The 19,738-nt window shown below is 41.7% G+C and overlaps 1 long non-coding RNA gene across 1 annotated transcript; it reads left to right on the top strand.

Annotated features, from left to right (window-relative positions):
* Positions 1 to 13,568: 13,568 nt before the first annotated feature.
* LOC121923099 lies at positions 13,569 to 19,498 on the top strand. Its single transcript, XR_006102308.1, has 3 exons — positions 13,569 to 13,725; positions 16,772 to 16,912; positions 18,348 to 19,498. It is a non-coding gene; the product is annotated as an uncharacterized LOC121923099 (long non-coding RNA).
* Positions 19,499 to 19,738: the final 240 nt, after the last annotated feature.

Here is a 19,738-nt window from a genome sequence, read left to right as displayed (position 1 = left end):
GGCATCGAGATAGACACCATACATCAGCATTGCAAGCTCCCATTGTCAAAACTAGTTGAACTTAATTGCAGGGCCTCCTCCTTCATCACTCGCAGAAAAGCCACTCTCAAGGAATTCCAGGAAATCATTGGGCATTTAAATTTCGCATGCAAGGTGGTTGCCCCTGGGAGGGCCTTCTTAAGGCGACTATGTAGCACAATAGCAGGTGTCCACACGCCTCACAACTGGATCAGAATCACTCAAGGAGTCAGGGAAGCCTCTAAATCACTAACCAGTCTTATATAGGTTTCAGGTGCAGAGCAGGAAGATTGAGAGTCCTGATCTGCGGGAACAGCATGGTGTATTGGGCGGCGCGGCAAGCCAGAAACAGCCGAATAAGGGCCCAACTGGGCCTGAGTGGAATGGCCACAGTGGAATGGCTTGGTAGAAGGGAACTGAAGTGGAATGGTCTGCTGCCTCTGCTGTTCGAGGAACGCACAGGGCCACCGCCTGATGTGCTTGTCATCCACTTGGGGGGCAATGACCTTGGCCTGATGAAAGGCAAGGCCCTCTCGATACAGGCCCTGCAGGATTTTAGTCATACAAGCTGTCTGGCCTAACGTAACACTAGTGTGGTCCGCAATACTGCCCCGCCAGTGCCGGAGGGGTGAAGGTGATCCACACGCCATTGACCTGGCACAGAGAAAAGTGAACCGGGCAATGCACAAGGCCATGGACGAGGGATTGGGCTACCTTATTACACATCGGGGAATCTTGTTTCGCCAGAAAGAACTCTACAGGGCGGAAGGCGTACACCTTTCAGAGGAAGGAAATGTTTTATTCTTGGAGGACTTCCAAAAGGGTCTGGGTGCCATCTTGGCCGGCCTGGTGGGGGAAAGGGACTAGGCAGACACCTGTCCCTTTCTGTGGCAGGTAGTGGGGAGAATGTGAGTGTTTGGCGTACACCGTGGCACCCCCTTGTGGTGTAGGTAGAGCTCTGGAACCACCTTTCTAGGGTTACCATGGCCCGGAGATGGGGAAGGACTCAATCCTTGAGGTAGACTTGGGATTTTGGCCCACCCAGGCACCCCCACTTTAGTACACGGCTTGGGTGGGGGTGCCTGGGTCTGCCTTCCACCAGAGGTCCGCCCTGGAGATTAGTCCAATCAAATGGACTCCTCTACAGGGGGCAGGTGTTTTCGCCCGAGGGAAGGCTGGGGAGGTTGTCAGATAATGACACCTGGCCCCAGCTGATCCCCAACCAGGTTGCTCCCCCCTTTGTGGTCTTCCAGGATTTGTAAATATTTAATTAGGTCAATAAAAGTGGCCCATTATCAACTCAATCTGTGTGTCTGGTCTCATTAGTCCATGGTGGAACATCAAGTGCTTTGATGGTGTGTTTCTGCATGGCAGGGAGTTGGACTGGATGGCTTGCGGTTTCTTCCAGCTGTATGAGTCTATGGTTGGTTTCATTGCTTCAGACAGTTCCTTGAAAGGAACTCATGCTGATCCATTAGGAGACAGACACCATTGGAAGCAACCCTCTCCAATGTTTGATGAAAATAATGCTTTCAGGGGTTTTTCCAAGATGTTGGTCTATTACTATTCCAAAGGCATCATACTTTCTAAGTGATGCCTGTGCAAACTCTGCCTGCAGTCTGATGGATCTTGTTGTAAAACAAGTACACATTTTCCCCTGATAATTTTGATGTTCTTTCCATTTTGTGGGTTAACTGAGTTCATCTTTTTAAAAGTGGGTGATTGCCATACAGCCACCTTACAATTCCTTTTAACATTACTGAACTTTCAAGGCTAAGGGGGAAATATGTGGGTAGGTTATGTGGGCATATGCAAAATCATACAAACACTAGAGAGAAAAATCATTTCTTAGAGAGATGATAACAATCTCATGGATGGCTTATGAAAAGTACTGTGTTTCAACTTGTCAGATCTGTGGTTTGAGATGACATGTATTAGGAAAAGGCTACCAATCTAAAAATCCCAGTCAATCTGTTACTCTTTGTACATTTACTGAGGAGGAATCATAGAGTTGGAAGAGACCACAAGGGCCATCCAGCCAAGCCCTACCATGCAGGAACTCTCAATCAAAGACTCCCCAACAGATGGCCATCCAGCCTCCCTTTAAAGACCTCAAAAGAAGGAGACTCCACCACTCTCCAAGGGAATGTGTTCCACTGTCAAACAGCCCTTACTGTCAGAAAGTTTCTCCTAATGATTAGGTGGAATCTTTTTTCCTGGAGCTTGCATCCATTGTTCCAGGTCCTGTTCTCTGGAGATGCAGAAAACAAGCTTGCTCCCTCTTCAATATGACTCTCCTTCAAATATTTAAAGAGGACTATCATATAACTTCTTAACCTTCTCTTCTCCAGGCTAAACATACACAGCTCTGTAAGTCTCTCCTCGTAGGGCATGGTTTCCAGACCCTTCACCATTTTCGTCGTCCTCCTTTGGACACACTGCAGCTTGTCAACATCCTTTTCGAATTTTAGTGCCCAGAATTGGACACAGTATTTCAGGTGAGGGTTGACCGAAGCAGAATAGAGTGGCACTACTACTTCACTTATCTAGACACTATACTTCTATCGATGCAGCCTAGAATTGCATTGGCCTTTTTAGCTGCTGCATCACACAAACTTGTCTTATACTAGGACTGCTAGGTCCCTTTTACATGCAGTCTTATTAAGCCAGGTGTCCCCCATGCTATTTCTATGCATTTCATTTTTCCACCCTAAGTGCAATGTCTTACATTTCTCTGTTTTGAAATTCATTTTGTTAACTTGGCCAGTTTTCTATTCTATTTAGGTCATTTTTAATTTTCATCCTGCCCTCTGGGCTATTAGCTGTTCCTCCTAATTTGGTGTCATCTGCAAATTTGATGAGCATGCCCTCTACTTCTGCCATCCAAGTCATTGATAGAGATGTTGAATAGCACTGGGCCCAGGACAGAACCTTGTGGCACCCCACTGGTCACTTCTTTCCAGGATGAAGAGGAACCATCGCTGAGCACCCTTTAGGTTCAGCCAGTCAACCAGTTACAAATCCACTTAACAGTTGCATTGTCTAGTTCACATTTTACTAGCTTGTTCGCAAGACTGTCATGGGAAACTTTGTCAAAGGCCTTACTAAAATCAAGATATGCTATATCCATAGCATTCCCCAAGCTGGTAATTTTATATATATATAAAAAGATCAGATTAGTCTGGCTAGTCTTGTTTCTCTGAAACCCTTGTGGACGTTTTGTGATTATAGTGTTGCCTTCTAAATGTTCACAGACACTCTGTTTAATGATCTGATCTAGAATCTTTCCTGGCATTTATGCCAGACTAACTGGACAATAATTGTTAGGATCCTCTTTTTTTCCCCTTTTTGAAAATGAGAAGTGAGGCCGCCCAACTTACTGGGATGGCCTTGTTGCTGCTGGGGTGAGGGCGCCACGGCTTCTGCCTCCACGGGCCCGACCACGCCTCAGCATGCCTTGTGGGGGCGGGTGGGCCCATCATTGGCCAGCCAAGGAGGAAGAAGCTGGACTTCCGCCACTTGCTGGGAACTACAGTTCCCAGCCTGCACTGGGCGGTGGAAGTCTTCCTCCATTGGCTGCCCTGGTCTTCCAAGGCAGCCGATTGGTGTGCGGGCCAAGGAAGCGGATTTTCCCTCTCTCTCCTGACGCCGGCTGATTTCCTGGCCTATAAATGGCCACATGGTGCTACCGTTCAGTGCTATTTCTTCTTGGCTCTCCCACCCTCCCTCCCTTGGGTCAGGGTGTTTTTGTCACAACTTTAGGTGGTAGCATAGGTCCTAGATCTGCTGGGCATGGTTTCCAGCACTGCATAGCACTGGATCGGGCATGCTTCGGGACCCAGGAGCATTGACAGCACAAAGCAGGGGTAGGCAACCTTTTTGAGCCGGGGGCCGGGTTGCTCTCCCTCAGACAACTGGGGGGCTGAAGCCGGGGGGTGGAGCTTCCACCTTCCGGGGTCCAGACCTCCTCCTCTTTGCCGGCCCCTGACGGTGCCCCAGGCCCTGTCAGAGGCCGGGAAAGAGCTGGCGGGGGCGGCCAGCACAGGAGGCCTCACCCTATTTGCCAGCCCCTGATGGGGCCCCAGGCCCCGTCAAAGGCCGCCAAAAAAGGCAGCTGGGGGCGCCAGCGCTGGAGGCCTCCTCCTCTTGGCCAGCCCTTTTGCCATCACTGGAGCCCTCTTGGAGAGCCCCAGCGACGGCAACGGGCCTCTTGGAGGGTCCCAGCGAAGGCAACGGGCCTCCCAGAGGCCCACTGCTGCCGCCGGACCCCTCCTGGAGGGCCCCAGCGAAGGCATCAGGCCTTCCAGAGGCCCGCTGCCGCCGCCGGACCCCTCCTGGAGGGCCCGTGACATGCTCCGGCGGCCGCAGTGGGCCTCGGCGAAGTCTCACGCAACCTTTCTTGCGGTCGCGCGAGACTTCCCCTCTAGGCTGCCGCCATTTTGTTTTCCAAAATGGCGGCCCCGGGAGCCAGGAAAAGCTGCAATCGGCGGTGGCTGGGGGAGGCAGGGGCGGGTGGAAAGGCCTCCGCGGGCCGCATCCGGCCCGTGGGCCGGGGGTTGCCGACCCCTGGCACAAAGTGTGGCAATTGTAACAGCACCTCCTGGTGACTAGAAGCTTAATTGAGAACGTGTGATCGGCTGGTTACATGTCTGAGAGAGGATGTTTCCGTTGCCCCTTGGTCATCCCGAGGCTTGGCTGTGTCCAAGCATTTCGGTTCATCTACCAACCAGAGAGTTGATCGATGTTCCAGATCCAGACTTCATGCTTTGGGAAAACCCTACCTTTGTTGTTGTTTGCTTAATAAAGTTGTGGCCTTTCCTCCATATCTGGGTCTTGGTTTTATTTGGCGTCTTCCCTCCATAGCAACAACATTTGCCCTCCTCCAGTCTGTTGGGATTTCTCCTGTTCTCCAGTTCTCAAATATTATTGTCAATGGCTCTGAGATTACATTTACCAGTTCTTTTAATACCCTTGGATGTAGTTCATCTGATCTTGCAGACTTAGGAGTTTATTACACAGGGGAAATCCCGTACAAAAATGGGATTTAAAATGTAGAAACATAGGTGCAAAACTGGGTTGGTTTTCACACATGTCGTTGTTAAACTTGTGTTAACCCGAATGAAAAGTAAACAAAAGCCGCTCCACTTTCTCTCCAGGTTAACATTAGTTTAACAATGACGTCGTGTCAAAATCAACCCACTTTTGCAGGGTTTTTCCAATTTAAACTCTCATTTTTTCATGGGATTTTCCCTATGTGATAAACTCCATAAATTCATTTAGATTAACCAGGTATTCCTATACTATCTCCTTACTTATTCTGTGCTGCATTTCCCCTATTGTGTCCCCTGCTCCATTATCCTCAGGTTGAGCACCCTTTTCCTTTTGGGAGAAGATTGAGGCAAAGAAGGTGTTGAATAGTTCTGTCTTTTCTCTGTCCCCTGTTATCATTTTGCCATCTTCTCTGTGTAGTGGCACTACCATTTCCCTCTTCTTCCCTTTGCTATGGACATAACCTCAAAATCTCAAATGTATTGTTCTTAACCTCTCTAGCATGCCTGAGCTCATTCTGCACTTTTGCTTTTCTGACTTTATCCCTACATGTGCTTGCTAGTTGTTTGAATTCCTCTTTGGTGATTTCTCCTCTTTTCCATTTCCTGTACAAGCCCCATTTAAAATTTAACTCTGTTGAAAGTTCTTTAATCATCCATCCTGGTTTCTTGAGACACCTCCCATTTTTCCTCCTTATTGGAACTGTTTGAAATTGTGCCTTCAGTATCTCCCTTTTGAGAAACTTCAATCCATCCTGAACTTCCTTCTCTTTTAGTATTCCTGACCATGGGATCACCCCAAGTATTTCCCTAAGTTTAATGAAATCCGCTTTCTTAAAGTCTAGAATGTGTGTCTGACTATGCCTGGCTTCTCCTTTCCACTGAATAACAAACTACAGGAGAACATGGTCACTTCCACCTAATGATCCCACCACCACTTGCGCCCCATTAACCAAGTCGTCCCTGTTGGTTAGGATCAGATCCAAATTAGCTGACCCCCTTGTTGCCTCTTCCACCTTTTGGACAATGAAATTGTCTTCGAAGCAAGTGAGGAATTTGCTAGATCTTGAGGATTTTGCTGAGTTTGAATTCCAGCAAATATCAGGATAGTTGAAGTCACCCATCACTACTACATCGCTCCTTTCTGAGCGTGTGGTCATCTGTTCTAGAAAGGCATCATCCAATTCTTCCATCTGGCTTGGGGATCTGTAGCAGACCCCCTGCTATTTCCCACCCTTTTAATTTTTATCCAGATGCTCTCCACCTGGCTTCCAGGAGTTAAGTCCTGGGTGTCTTCACAGGTGCAAACATCCCTGATATATAACCTAAATGAACACAACAAGACGATGTCAGACAACCATCTATAGCAATGTACTGTCAGAAGCACAGGGAAGCAGAGGAAGGACCTGCAGTTATGTGTCCAGGGATTAGCACATGAGTGGCCACTGTGGAAGGCTCGGGGAATTCATTAGCCTTCTAGGTGACTTTGGAGGACCACACCTGTTTCCATCAAAAAATAAAGAATTTTGCCCCCAAACACCTCTTGTAGGTATGGGAGCATTTTTGCAACAATTTGTATTTCAGGAAAGGCCTCTTGTAGGTCTAAATTAGCCCAGGCCACACAGAATGTGGGAGAAATGCACCCAATTATGCCTTCAGTATCTTCTTAGTGGGCAATTTGAGACATTTTGGGGCAAAAACATTTTTAAAAATTGCAAAAATTGTTTCTGATCTCTGGGGGAGGCAGGGGAGCCTCCAAACATGGCAAAAATAAACTCCATACACCTCATGGTGCATTTAAGGGCATTGTAGAAGAAGAAAAGATAGAATTTATAACTTGAAATCTTGTTTTAAAAAGCATTTTTGACTCCTGGGTATGTAAAGGGATTTTGTAGCACCTTTTACCAGGAGAAAAAAAGAAAGAAGTTGGTAGTATAGACTTTTGTAGACAAGCCTTTCTCATTCTTTTCCAGACTGATCTAGACTATCTGAGGATCAAATAGTTTTGCATAGATGTCTTTCTTTTATTCTTGCAACAAAGTATTGTGACTTGAGTATTCTTATAAGTTTTTTTTCTCAAATAAAAAAAGCTTTATCTCTGGAAAATGCAGAACTATCAAGTCACATACACACATTCACAAAGCAGTTCCATTCTCTCCCTTTTGTGGTTACTTCTGTGCTACATCTCCAGCACCATGATGCCCTCCTTGTGGTTACTTCTGTGTTACATCTTGATAACTATGTACAATAATCTCATGCAAGATATTTCAGTTTCACTCTGCAGATATTTCCCCATCAGCATGGTTTTTCTTTTCTTTTCTGGCTCTGTGAGATGGAAGTAGAAGACACTGTTCTACAACTATCTAGAGGGCCAGTCTCAGACAGTACCATGGGGGGTAGGGGTGGGATTCCTGTTCAGCCCCATGGCTATTCACATATACTCGTGTACAAGTCAACCTCACATATAAGTTGAGGGAAGGTTTTAGGGCCAAAATCATTGATTTTGGTATGACCCATGAATAAGTTGAGGGTAAAACTTAGGGGACTATAACAAAGGACTTGAAGTACCCAGATTTTTGGGGGCACTTAGCTTACAGTTATAAACCACTTAGACACTGTTAGTTCAGTATGAAGCAATATATATATGAAGTTGTTTGTTTTTGTTTTGAAGGAGAAAACACCACTTCCCTTCCTCTTTCTCCTGACCACTCCCCACTACCTAACACCACATCCCATCTTATGCAGGAGAAGATTTTAACTTCAGATGGGGAAGGGAAAGAAGTGGATTTAAATGGGGAGGGGGTTGGTAGGGAGAGAAAGTTTTAGCATAGGATTGGAAAGGAAGTGAATTTAAATGGGAGTTTGGTGGAGAGAGAAGGATTTAATAATAATAATAATAATAATATGTTTTATTTATATACTGCTATTCCAAAGATCATAGCGGTGAACAGCAAGTAAGCTAATTAACAAGTAAGCTAATTTGCCCCCAACAGTCTGGGTACTCATTTTAGCGACCTCGGAAGGATGCAAGCCTGAGTCGAGCTTGGGCCCTTTTGCTGGTCTTGAACTCGCAACCTTGTGGTTTTGAGTGAATGGCTGCAGTACAGGCATTTAACCACTGCGCCACCAGGGCTCCGATTTAACGTCGGATAGGGAAGGGAATCACTTTTTCACACACACACACACACACACACGCTCCCTGCTGACAGCTCTTTCTAAAATCACTGCCAAGGCACAGTGGGTTTAGGGGGTACTCTTTGATCCATCCCTGTCACTGGAGGTCCATGTGGACAGTGGCTCAGAACACTTGGCATTAGCTTCAACCAGTGCACCAGCTACAGCCTTTCCTAGTGATAACCTAGCCACAGTTGACCATGCACTGTTAACCTCCTGATCAGACTACAGTAATGGACACTACATGGGGCTGACCAGTGAAGAAGGCTTGGAAGCTGCAGCTTGTGCAAAATGCAGCAGCTTGACCTCTGTCTGGAATACCACATAGATATATCATATAATGCCAGATTTGCACTGGTTGTCTGCCAGTACATTTCTGGTTTACATTTAAATTACTTAAATATACTGCTGATATTTAAAGTCCTAAATGGCTAGACCACTTGGTACTTGAAGAAGCGCCTCTCTCCATATGTGCCTGCCTGATGATTGATGTCTGCTAGAGAGGGGCACTTCTCTGTGTCCCAACAGTGAGGGCAGTACACTGTGCTGGGACATGGGAGGGCCTTTTTTGCTTTGACCCACAATTCTGGAATGCTCTCCCCTTGGAGACCCAATTTGTATCCACACTCATTTCATATAGGCACAGCATCAATGCTGTTTGTCCTCATTAATTTATCCCAAATACTGCTATACAGTGCACCCTTTGTTTACATGGGGGATCCGTTCCGGACTCCCCCGCATAAAACAAATAACGCATATGCTCGAGCCCCATTTAAATGAATGAAACAAATACAGTGGACCCTTGTTATATGCTGGGGTTTGGTTCCAAGATCCCCCATGTATAACAAAATCTGTGTATGCTCAAGTCCCATTAAATATAATGACCTAGCAAAATGATGTCCATTATAAAAAATGGAAAATCAAGGTGTGGTTTTCAAACCATGTATGCTTGAATCCATGTATAAAAAATCCGTGTATAAGAAGGGCCGACTGTAACGCGTATGCTTGAGCACCCCATTCGTCCCTATGGGACGCACTGCTCTCTCCCCGTGCAGCTTTCAGCACATACTGAAAGCTGCATAAAGTGCACCAGCGTATGATGCAGGCGCACTGTACATAGTTTTAAACAAACACTTTCAAATCTGTATTTAACTCATTTAGCCAGGAAGAAATTGACAACACACCAATACATGAACTCAAGTTGATCATAGACGACTGAAACACTAAAGTTGGAGGCAAAGAAGGAGGCAGATTTAGATTAGGCGAAATAAATGAAGCAGGTAAGTATCTGATAGATTGTTGCGAAGCCAATAAGCTATTCATTGCAAACACTCTTTTTATATAAGCAGAAAAAAGGCTATACACATGGACATCATCAGATGGCCAACACAAAAATCAAATATATAATCGAAGTAAAAGATGGAGAAGTTTCATCCTAGTGGCCAAGACAAGACCAGGCACAGATCATGAATTACTTATATAAAAAATAAGAGTAAAACTAAAGACGAGAACAAAACCAGTCATTGTACCAAAATATGATCTAAACAATATCTCAACAGAATTTATTAACAATATAAGGAACAGATTTGCATACCAAGGATGATCATCCAAGAACTACAAGAATTATGGACAGTAGCCAGGGACACAATAAAAGAAAAAAGGGGCACAATAAAAGAAAAATGCAGACAGACACTTTCAGTAGCCAAAAAAGAAAGAGGAACTAAACACAGGAACTAAGCAGAGCATTGGAGGTTAGGACCTCTTGAAGATGTCTTATCCATGGGGTCATCATGACTCAAAATGAACTCAAAGGCAGTTAACTAACAAAATTTAACTCCTTATGATGTTTAATATGTTTTTGGCTTATTTCAATTATTTTCATTGTTTTGAACTATTTAACTTGTTTTAATGTTATCTGTAAGTTGGTATAGGGCAGGATATAAATATTTTAATAAAGGAATAATCAAATTATAAAAAAATATCAGAAAATAGCTGGGAAGAGGCATGGAAGTATTATGCATACAATCAAAGCAAGTTAATGAGTAGAAGAGGTGAGCTCATTTGAAAACTATAGAAATATCAGGCCTGTTTCTTCTGTGAAGAGTAGATTACAAAATATTAATCTGCTCTAAGAGTACTGTAGCCAGTGACAGGGACAAACCCTTTCTGAAGAAACTTACCAAGAAAACCCCATGACAGTTTTACCTTAGGTCGCCATAAGTCAGAAATGACTTGAAGGCACACAACAACAACAACTACAAGTGGTGTAAGTTGGAAAATATTTGAAAGAATTTGGTGAGGCTGTTTGACTTGGGGACTGTAACAAATGTAAAGAACAGTTTTATCTGTATGAAAGTTTGGTGCCCTGGTATGTTAACAGGGTTAGATTCTATGAACAGTCCTGAAGTCATTTGCCACAACCCGTGCATGAGAGGAGTTTGGATTCAGCAGACCATGAATTGGCCTGTTGTCAACTTGGTTGGCTCCACATCTGCCAGGTTGGGAGTAAACTCTTAATAGGGCTGTAAATGCTCACTAATGTTCTTCTTGAAGAAGCAATTAGTAATCTGACCAATTTTCAGTGTGGGGCTGATTCTGAGCAAAATTTGCACATGTGTTCTTGTACAGAAAACAGCTTGCTCTTTCCTGTTTGCTGTTTTCTGCACGAATATACCACTTGCACAGTCTGTATAGAATAAGCCCTGAAGTGCGTAGGTTTTTATTAGTCCAGCATTACTCTTGCTGGGGTTTCCCAAAACTTAAGAAACAAGTTTTTTACCATTTATTTTGAATATTTTTAAAATATTATTTCCATCTCTAACTCTTAATCATCAACATGGTAGAGTACATGATCTATCTCTGGCTGTTTCTGGACAATGCCACCATACATACATAATAAGTCTCAGATTTATTATGTCTCTAACACTTGCCCAGGTTACTATTCTAAAAGATTTTCTAGGCAAAATTTGTTCAAAGGAGATTTGCCATTGCCTTCCTCTGAGTCTGAGATCATGTGACTTGCCCAAGATCACCCAGGGGGTTTCATGGCTGAGTGGGGAGTTTTCTCTCTATTAAATACTGAAGATTTAATTTATCTATCTGTCCTCTATCTTTGGATAAGTATATCTCCAGTTGTGCCCAGCTTGGGAAGTATGAACAGGAGGAAGGATTCTCCTTTTAGCAATCTTATAACTAATGGTTGTGAAAAATCAGTGTTCAAAGGAGATAAATGACAAATAATGTCACATTGATGGAGAAAGGAACTCAACTTTGATTAATTTGTTATTTTTCAGACATTTTCCACTCAGTATGTGCGCAAGCCTAACAAGATAGGTTCAGAATTTTGGGATTTTTAAAAACTGTACATGCAAGGAACATCTTTGTAATTGAAAAGAGCTGTGCTGCATAGCCTAGTCAAGTAGGTTGATAGGTAAATCATGTTTGTAGTAAAGAGGCTGCCTGACTTACCAGGCCAGCCACGTTGGCAGGAGAGCCACAAGTAGGGAGAAAGTGAGGCCCGGAGAGGCCCAGGAGACTTGGCACTGGGTCAGTCAGATGCAGATTGGTCAGTAGGAAGAAGGAGGGTGGCACTTCCTCCCCTGGCGCTGGGACTACAAGTCCCAAAGGGCATCGGGGCCGGAAGTGCCTCCCCATTGGAAGGCATCACAGGCAAGTGGGCCTGTCATTAAATGAGAGGCTGGGAGAAGCGGGTGCTCCTACCCCTCCTGGCCTCTGATTGGCGGGCTGGTCTATTTAAGGCCACGTGGTGGGGGAGGCTGGCGCCGTTATCTTTTGACTCTTAGGTTCATTGCTCAATCGGGAATTGGTTGATGACAGATCCAGATCTCATGCTTTGGTAGACCAACCCTACTTCACAATTGTTATTGTGGCCTTTTCATTCCAATTGTGTGTTGTAATATTCATGGTGACCCCCTCCTTACATGGCAAAGAGAACCACTAAATTATTCTGGACTTAACACTGGGTCATTTTAAATGACCGTGTATACTCAACTATAAATTGACCTCATGTATAAATTGAGGGCAGGTTTTGGACCCAAAATAATGGATTTTGATATGACCCATGGGTAAGGGTCATATCAAAATATGATTGAGGGTAAAACTTAGGGGCATGTAACTAATTATGTAAAATATGAAGCAAAATAAAACAGTACCAAAGAACTTACAAATTCCAGCAGGGATAACTGTGCTCATACTAAAGGCTGGATTGATGAGAGACTAGAGAGCAGATTGATGATTCCAAGACAGATTACACTCTTGCTTTTCATCAGAGGGTGGTTTATTTAAGAAAGAAAAAAGAGTTAAAGTACAATACTTGTATTTACCCATGGCTAAGTCAACTCAGGGTTTTGGGGTCAATTTTTTGACTAAAATTTCTAGACCAGTAGATGAGTATATACAGTAACTTCCTTTATTCCTCAAGCAGGTGGACTGTCTCGATAAAACTTTAACTTGTCAAGTCAGATAATTGATCTCACTTGATAGTCACATTGGTATAAATCCAAGAAATAACAGGAACTAAAAATCTTATCCACCTTCTTCAAGACAGCACTTGCAACTGTCAGAGATATTAATCCTGAAAGGTGCAGTTCTGCCAAGTGGAACAATCAGCGCACACACATTTTCCCACTTCGGTTCCAAAGAAAATCCCATGTTTGGTATACATGTTGGAATCAAGGAGAAGGCTATATATTCAGGATGCAACTATACAAATATTTGGGTTTCTCAGTATATAGGGAAAGTTTCAACTGGAAGAATCTATCAAGACTATGAAAATAGTTGTGCCTTCATAGAAAATTACACACTGATTGTTTCCTGTTGTGACTCTATTCAGTAATGGTTAAATTAATCACTTTGGTAAAAGATCTATGCATTTTATCTGAAGGAAAACCACAAAAGAGATGATGCAGCTCTGTATTTTCTAGCACTAAAACAAACTCCAACCCTGGAAGAAAGGAAAGCAGTGGGCACTCAGTACGGTGACCAGCTTTTTCCCCACCTTCCATGACAAAGGGAATTTTGTAAAATCCTCAATTTAAAGAGGTCTGCCTAGCAATTTTGTCAGTACCAAACATAGTAGCACTTGAACTCCACAATGCTGGGTTACATTGTCTTCTGCTGTTTCTTCTTAGCACAGGTCAAAGGACAATGCCGTACCAATGAACTCTCAGGAAAAGTATATGGCCTTGTAAGTATAAAACCATATATAGAGAAACTTAGAATTTGTTTTTATTGTGAAAACTATTTTCACTGTATTAATTGGCCATTGTTACAGAATTCTTCCAATATTATCATTTTAGAGTAAAAACAACAGATGTACTCATGGAGAAATCGTAAGTGACCTAGTTTCTTCTAACATTTATTTATAAGTACAAACCATTTAAATAGCCATACTGACTTTGCATACTCATTTTATTTTATTTTTGTTTATTTTCAGGAAAATTTGAGATGTCTTCCTACTAAATGGGTAAGCAAATATTTCAGCCACTTGGGGGGGGGGGTTAGGGGCAGATGAGAGATGGGTTGTGGTGCTCTTCAGCCACCAGAATGAATACCATTGCAGATTGAGTTATTTTTCTTCTCCCCCGAAGCCTTCCCCCAGTGTCCCCAGTATCTGCTTCAGATGCTTGTTGAGTCCACTGTCATTACACTGGATTCACCAAATGCATTTAGGCATAGGGAACTGAAATATTTATGTCCATTTTCTCCTTAACACTTTATAATGTAATACTTAAATGTATGCCTAAATGAATGTGTGCTCTTTGCTAAAGGGAAAAAAAAGTTTACCAATAGGAAAAGATTTAGTCCTCAGATTAATTTATTCCTGTATCGCCTTTTTAAACATCAACAATAACATCATGGTTTAAATCTATTAGCTAGGCAAACTGAATCAATGGCATCTACCCAAGTGTTGATTTGCCACTCAGCAATTAATTCAGTGGGTTAATTTGACCTAGAAATTGAATTTAGACCTCTACAGGAAGGCATAATATAATTAGATAAGAGGGACATAGATTAAACCACCCATTTCCCTTGCACATGATTAAAAAAGATTGCATGCACTTTCTGTGAAAGCAAATTGCACCAAAGTATTGGAAAGTGAATTCTCTAGCCATGTCTTCGAGGCAATTGTTATGCAACAACAAAACAAACTGTGGACTCCAATCTAAATTGAAATGGCAAGATGTGGTAAAAGCCATAAAACTGAAAAATATCATAAACAATTATTTATCTGGATTGTAGCATAAACTCAAAGATGGTATAAAATTACTTGGAAGCACATGTGGCCTAATAGCTTTTTTAGCTCATTGTTATAAACTGTCATCAAGCTGACTTTGACTTATAGCGACCCTATGAATGAGGAACCTCCAAGTAACCTTGTCATCAACTTCCCTGCTCTGGTCTTGTAGAATTAGCACCATGGCTTTCTTGATGGAGTCTGTCCAACCTAAATGCCATCTTCCTCTTTTTCTACTGCCTTCTACCTTACCAAGCATCATTGTCTTTTCTAGTGAGACATGTCTTCTCATGATATAGCCAAAATATGACAGTCTCAGTTTAGTCACCTTAGCTTGATTTGCTCTAAATCTAATTTGTTTGTTTGTTTCAGCAGTTCACAGTATCTGCAGAACTCACTCAAAAAATCTCAACAGTACTAAAATGTGGAGCATGCATAAAAATGAATATACTAGAAGCAGTGTAATGTGTAGGCATGGTCTAGAAAAAAAAGTATTTTTAAAACAATTTCATTTAAAATTAATTGTAGAATTGCATGCATGCACAACTTTTCTATATCCTATTTTCTATTATATGGCCCAAAACACATGGCCAAATCAGCAGCTTCTGGTTGCTTTGGGGGCATGCGTTATGTAAACACCATGCCCCCAAAGTGGTCAGAAGCTGCTTATTCCATTTTCCAAGCTAAAGTCCACTGTCATAATCCTGGGTTCTTGGCAGAGGCTGTGCCAAGTGTAGAAAAGTCAAAGTCCAAAAAAGGAGTGGATATAATCTGCTCCTGGTGACAGCCACTTTGGAGTGTGGCTGCAGCCCACATTTGCTGTGGTCCCAGCCTGACCGCAGCCAGAGCAGCTTCCAGTCACTCCTTTCAGGCTGTGTGCTCCAGCCCTTTGAAACCTTTATTCTTAACTGCCCTCGAGTTGATCTCAACCCATGGCGACCCTGTGGATGAGACATCTCCAAAACTCCTTGTCCTCCACTGCTCTGCTTAGGTCCTGTAAACTCATACCCATGTTCTCCTTAATAGAGCCCATCCATCTAGCATGGGGCCATGCTCTCTTTCTACTTCTCTTCACCTTTCCTAGCATCATTGTTTTTTCCAGTGAGTTCTCTCTTCTCGTGATGTGCCCAAAGTACAACAGCTACAGTTTTGTCATCACGGCTTCCAGGGAGATCTCTGGCTTGATCTGTTCCAGGACCCATTCATTTGTCTTTTTGGCTGTCCATGGGATTCTCAGCACCCTTCTCTAGCACCACATTTCAAATGCACTGATTTTCTTCCTATCTGCTTTCTTCACTGTCCAGCTCTCACATCCATACATGGTAATAGGGGCTACAATGGCTTGTACAATTGTCACTTTTGTGTTTAGTTGTATATCTTTGCATTTTAGAATCTTTTCTAGTTCTTCCATAGCCACTCTTCCCATTCTTAATTTTCTTCTAATTTCCTGGCTGCAGTCCCCATTTCTATCATTGTTTGATCCCAGGTATGAGAACTCTTTTACCACTTCTATTTCTTCATTGTCTAGCTTGAATTTGTCAAGATTCTCCGTTGTCATTATTTTATTTTATTTGTTTGTTTTCAGCAACAGGCCTGCCTTTGCACTTTCCAAAAAAAGAAACCATGATAGATTCACCTTAGGGTTGCCATAAATTGAAAATGTACACAACAGAATTTCTATGCCTAGGATACTGGATGTCCAAAGAAATATATTTAGGGATCGTCTATGCCTAAAATGCAAATCAGCACTTAATTCTATTTTTTCAACGATCTGGCCTACGATTACTCTTTAAAATGTGTAGATTACAAAAACAATCTAAGGTCAAAGTATGCTATGTTCATCTTGACATTGTACAGACCTACACAGAAAAGGCATGAGTTCATATATTATATAGCATTCAAAACAATGGAGTAGTTTTAATCCTAAATACAAAAGTTTTCAAAACAAATAAATATGTAATCCAAGGTTTATTTATTTTATTTCATTTCCTAAGATATTTATATCCTGCCTTTGATTTAAAGATTTCAGGGCAATGTGCAATAAAACTAACATGATTAATTTCAAATAGTGTAAAAATAAAAATGTTTTTAATGTGTTGGCGATAGGTCCAAACCAATTTCTAATTCTTTTTAAAAATGCTACACATCTTTTTTAAAAAAAATCTTCTATTAAGATGGTTGCAATCTGTGTGCTTTACAACTGTTATTATTATATGAGAATTGAAATCACATCTACAATTGGATTCAATATTAATAAAGCATTTACATTTATCAGCCTCGTTGTAAATGGCCATGTCTGCAGAAAGGATTTGAAGATCTGAATAATACTAAAAATATATTAGACAGCACTTGCACTGAGAAAATCAACACCATCTACTACAGGATTGAACAAATAAAACTGAAAGATGATTGCCAAGTAAGTTTTTAATAATAAACATTTAAATGTATACAAACAATGTTTTGAATCACAGATTATCACAATAGTGAATGCTTAAAAAAGCTAATACTATGACCACGTAATATTTCATAGTATTTCATAGAACACATTTCATATCTGCTATAAATACTTCAAAATGCAAATATTTCTGAACAGTTTCTTTTAAGGTTCAGTTGAATACATGAAAAGGCCCAAATCCTTCCTCAGAAGAGACAAAAGCCTCCTAAACATTATTCTAGCTGCGTTCACTACAGAAGTAAAACAGCCCACTTTCCATCGAGCCTCTTCCCCTGTGCTTGATTAAAAAAAAACATAATCCACCAACCTGATCATGAATCTGGAGCTTTTACAAACTTGGTTGTCATATTATTGACTGATGTGGAGTTTGTGCTGTCAGCCAGCAATTGAAAATTTAGAAAACATTGTGCAGGAATGCCCCTTCTATAACTCCAATTCTTATAAAGATTGGCAATTCAGCTTTTTAATAGTTTGCACCCCCCAACCCATTTCCCTACCTACAAATCATGGTCTGAATAACAGCCACTTCTGTTTGTTGCTGTTCTATTTTGGGATTTTTAGCATCCTGTGCAGTTTCTAGAGCATGTCAGGGGCAGAAAATTAGTCCCTGGGCCAGCCAAAGTTGACCACCCCTGGTTTAAATGCTCCAGCCAAAAAGAAAAAGGAAAAAAAAAAAGACTGATCACGGTACATGAGTGGGTACCTCAAGGTATGCCAGACAATCTTCATTAATTCTTGTTTGCCCGTATCTAACCACTGGCACACTGTCATATTCTAAAGTATCTTGGATGTAAATGCCAATGCCTATAAATACTCTTATGCGAGTTATTGGTATGGGTATTGCTCCATGCCAGCTTGTTGTCTCCTGTTCTCCTTTAGAATCTGCAGGTTATATCAATAAAAGGTCTTCTCTATGGTTATTTGCAGCCTGCCTTATAACTGCCTTTGTCCCAAATGTTCCTGCAATACAGCAGGATCAGTAAATTAAACTATTCTGATAAACTCCTTCTTCACACTGGTGTACAGCTTAAATACAATGAAATTTTCATCCAGTCCCCTTAGAACTGTTGTCACTGTTAACTGTCATATCAACTTTGATTTATGGTGACCCTATGAATGAGAGTCTAATCAACCTGTTATCAACAGCCCTGCTCAGGCCTTGCAAATTCAGAGACAGATCTTGCTTGCTTGAGTCTCTGAACTGATCCCCCCCCCCCCCCCCCAAGAAAACCAGATTTAGAGCATTTTCCAACCCCATGGCAGTTATAGCTCAAAGGGGGCATTTTCCTCTATTCCTGATTGTGCTGATGGAAGCGATTCTGTACACAGGTATCGTCTGTAGGATTTAGACTCTACATATTAATTTGTTTACAAATGGTGTTTCATTCTTCTACAGTACATCGTCAGTAATGCAACATGTGAGAATACTACTACTGGGAACATCGGAGAATTTTTAACTGAAGCCAAAAATTATCTTCAATCACTGGCAACAAACAAGTCAATAAATCAATGCTAAATTAATATTATTTATTATATTTATCATATAAAGCTATATATCTTATGTCATATGTATTTTTTGGTAAAAACGACAAATTTATTCACAAAAGAATAAAGCTACATAATCTTTTTTCAACTCTAATTTATTATTCAGCTGAAAAATTCAAAAGAACAAATATGCCTGCATTTAGAAATAATATGTATTTTGCTTTGAAAAGGTTTTCTCTTTCCTAACTGTCCTTCTGGAGTATGACCATCAGTTGCTGTAGTGAAAGGGCCAAGATGTGAAAATAATACCAGACTAGGAAAAAAATGACCTGATAGGGAATGTCAGCTTACAATATACAATACTCTTTCCTATATGCAATGCACTAATATAAGCCTCTGTATGTCCCTGTGCTCCTACATGGGTTAGGTGAGGCTGCTACTCTCACCTCGTACACGAACACATTATAATTATACAATAGGAGAGTAGCGCTGGAGAATGAAGAGATGTCTTTTTCCTTTTTAATTTTCCTCCTCCTCAAAAATCCCGGTAGATTTTTTTAAAAAAAATGTCAGCAATCTCAATAGGCTGGTTCCCTCTTCTTCTGCTACTCTTCCAGTTTTGTGAATTATTGGCTTTCAGTCTAGCATTCTAGACTATAAAGTGTGGGGGTAGGGGATGGGAAGGGAAGGGAAATGTTGAACTGTAGGAAAGAAGGCTACCCTTGAGAGTATTATGCTTTTCTTTACATCCCCACCCCCCATATAAATGAACCCTGATTACAAAGCTCTCCTCTTCCTCTTCCATGGGAAGAACATGCAGCCATACTTCAGAAACCTACAAAAGAGGGAAACATTAATTCAGGGAGTTTACCACATCACTGTAGTGATGTGCAAATACCTAAATTCTTCAGAAGCCATATCCTTTGCTATTTGGTTTCCTGAAATGTTTCAAAACTGAGCGATAGAGCATGAACTCATCTCAAGGTGATTTCACAAGGTGATTTTATTGGATGAATGATGAAAGCAAGCTGGCTCTGCTATTGCGAGGAGTTGAGCCTTTTATTACACTTAGGATTGCCTTGTCTGCAGTGAAAGCTGCTATTCTACGGAAGCAAGAAGAAGAAAAGGACCACAGACAGATTGTAGTGCAAATTACAAGAACAGTGTAATCAGAGCCATATATTTTTAATTTTATAGAGACATCTTTTTATGTAAGTTTTAACTTTGTATGGTTTTTTTTTAAAAAAAAAATAGAGATTTCTTTTTATATAAGTTTTAACTATGTATGTTTTTTCCCCTTTT

Source organism: Sceloporus undulatus, chromosome 2 (genome assembly GCF_019175285.1).
Source record: "Sceloporus undulatus isolate JIND9_A2432 ecotype Alabama chromosome 2, SceUnd_v1.1, whole genome shotgun sequence".
Lineage (NCBI taxonomy): Eukaryota > Metazoa > Chordata > Lepidosauria > Squamata > Phrynosomatidae > Sceloporus > Sceloporus undulatus.
The sequence above is the reverse complement of the archived record's forward strand: the minus strand, read 5'-3'. Positions and strand labels throughout refer to the sequence as shown.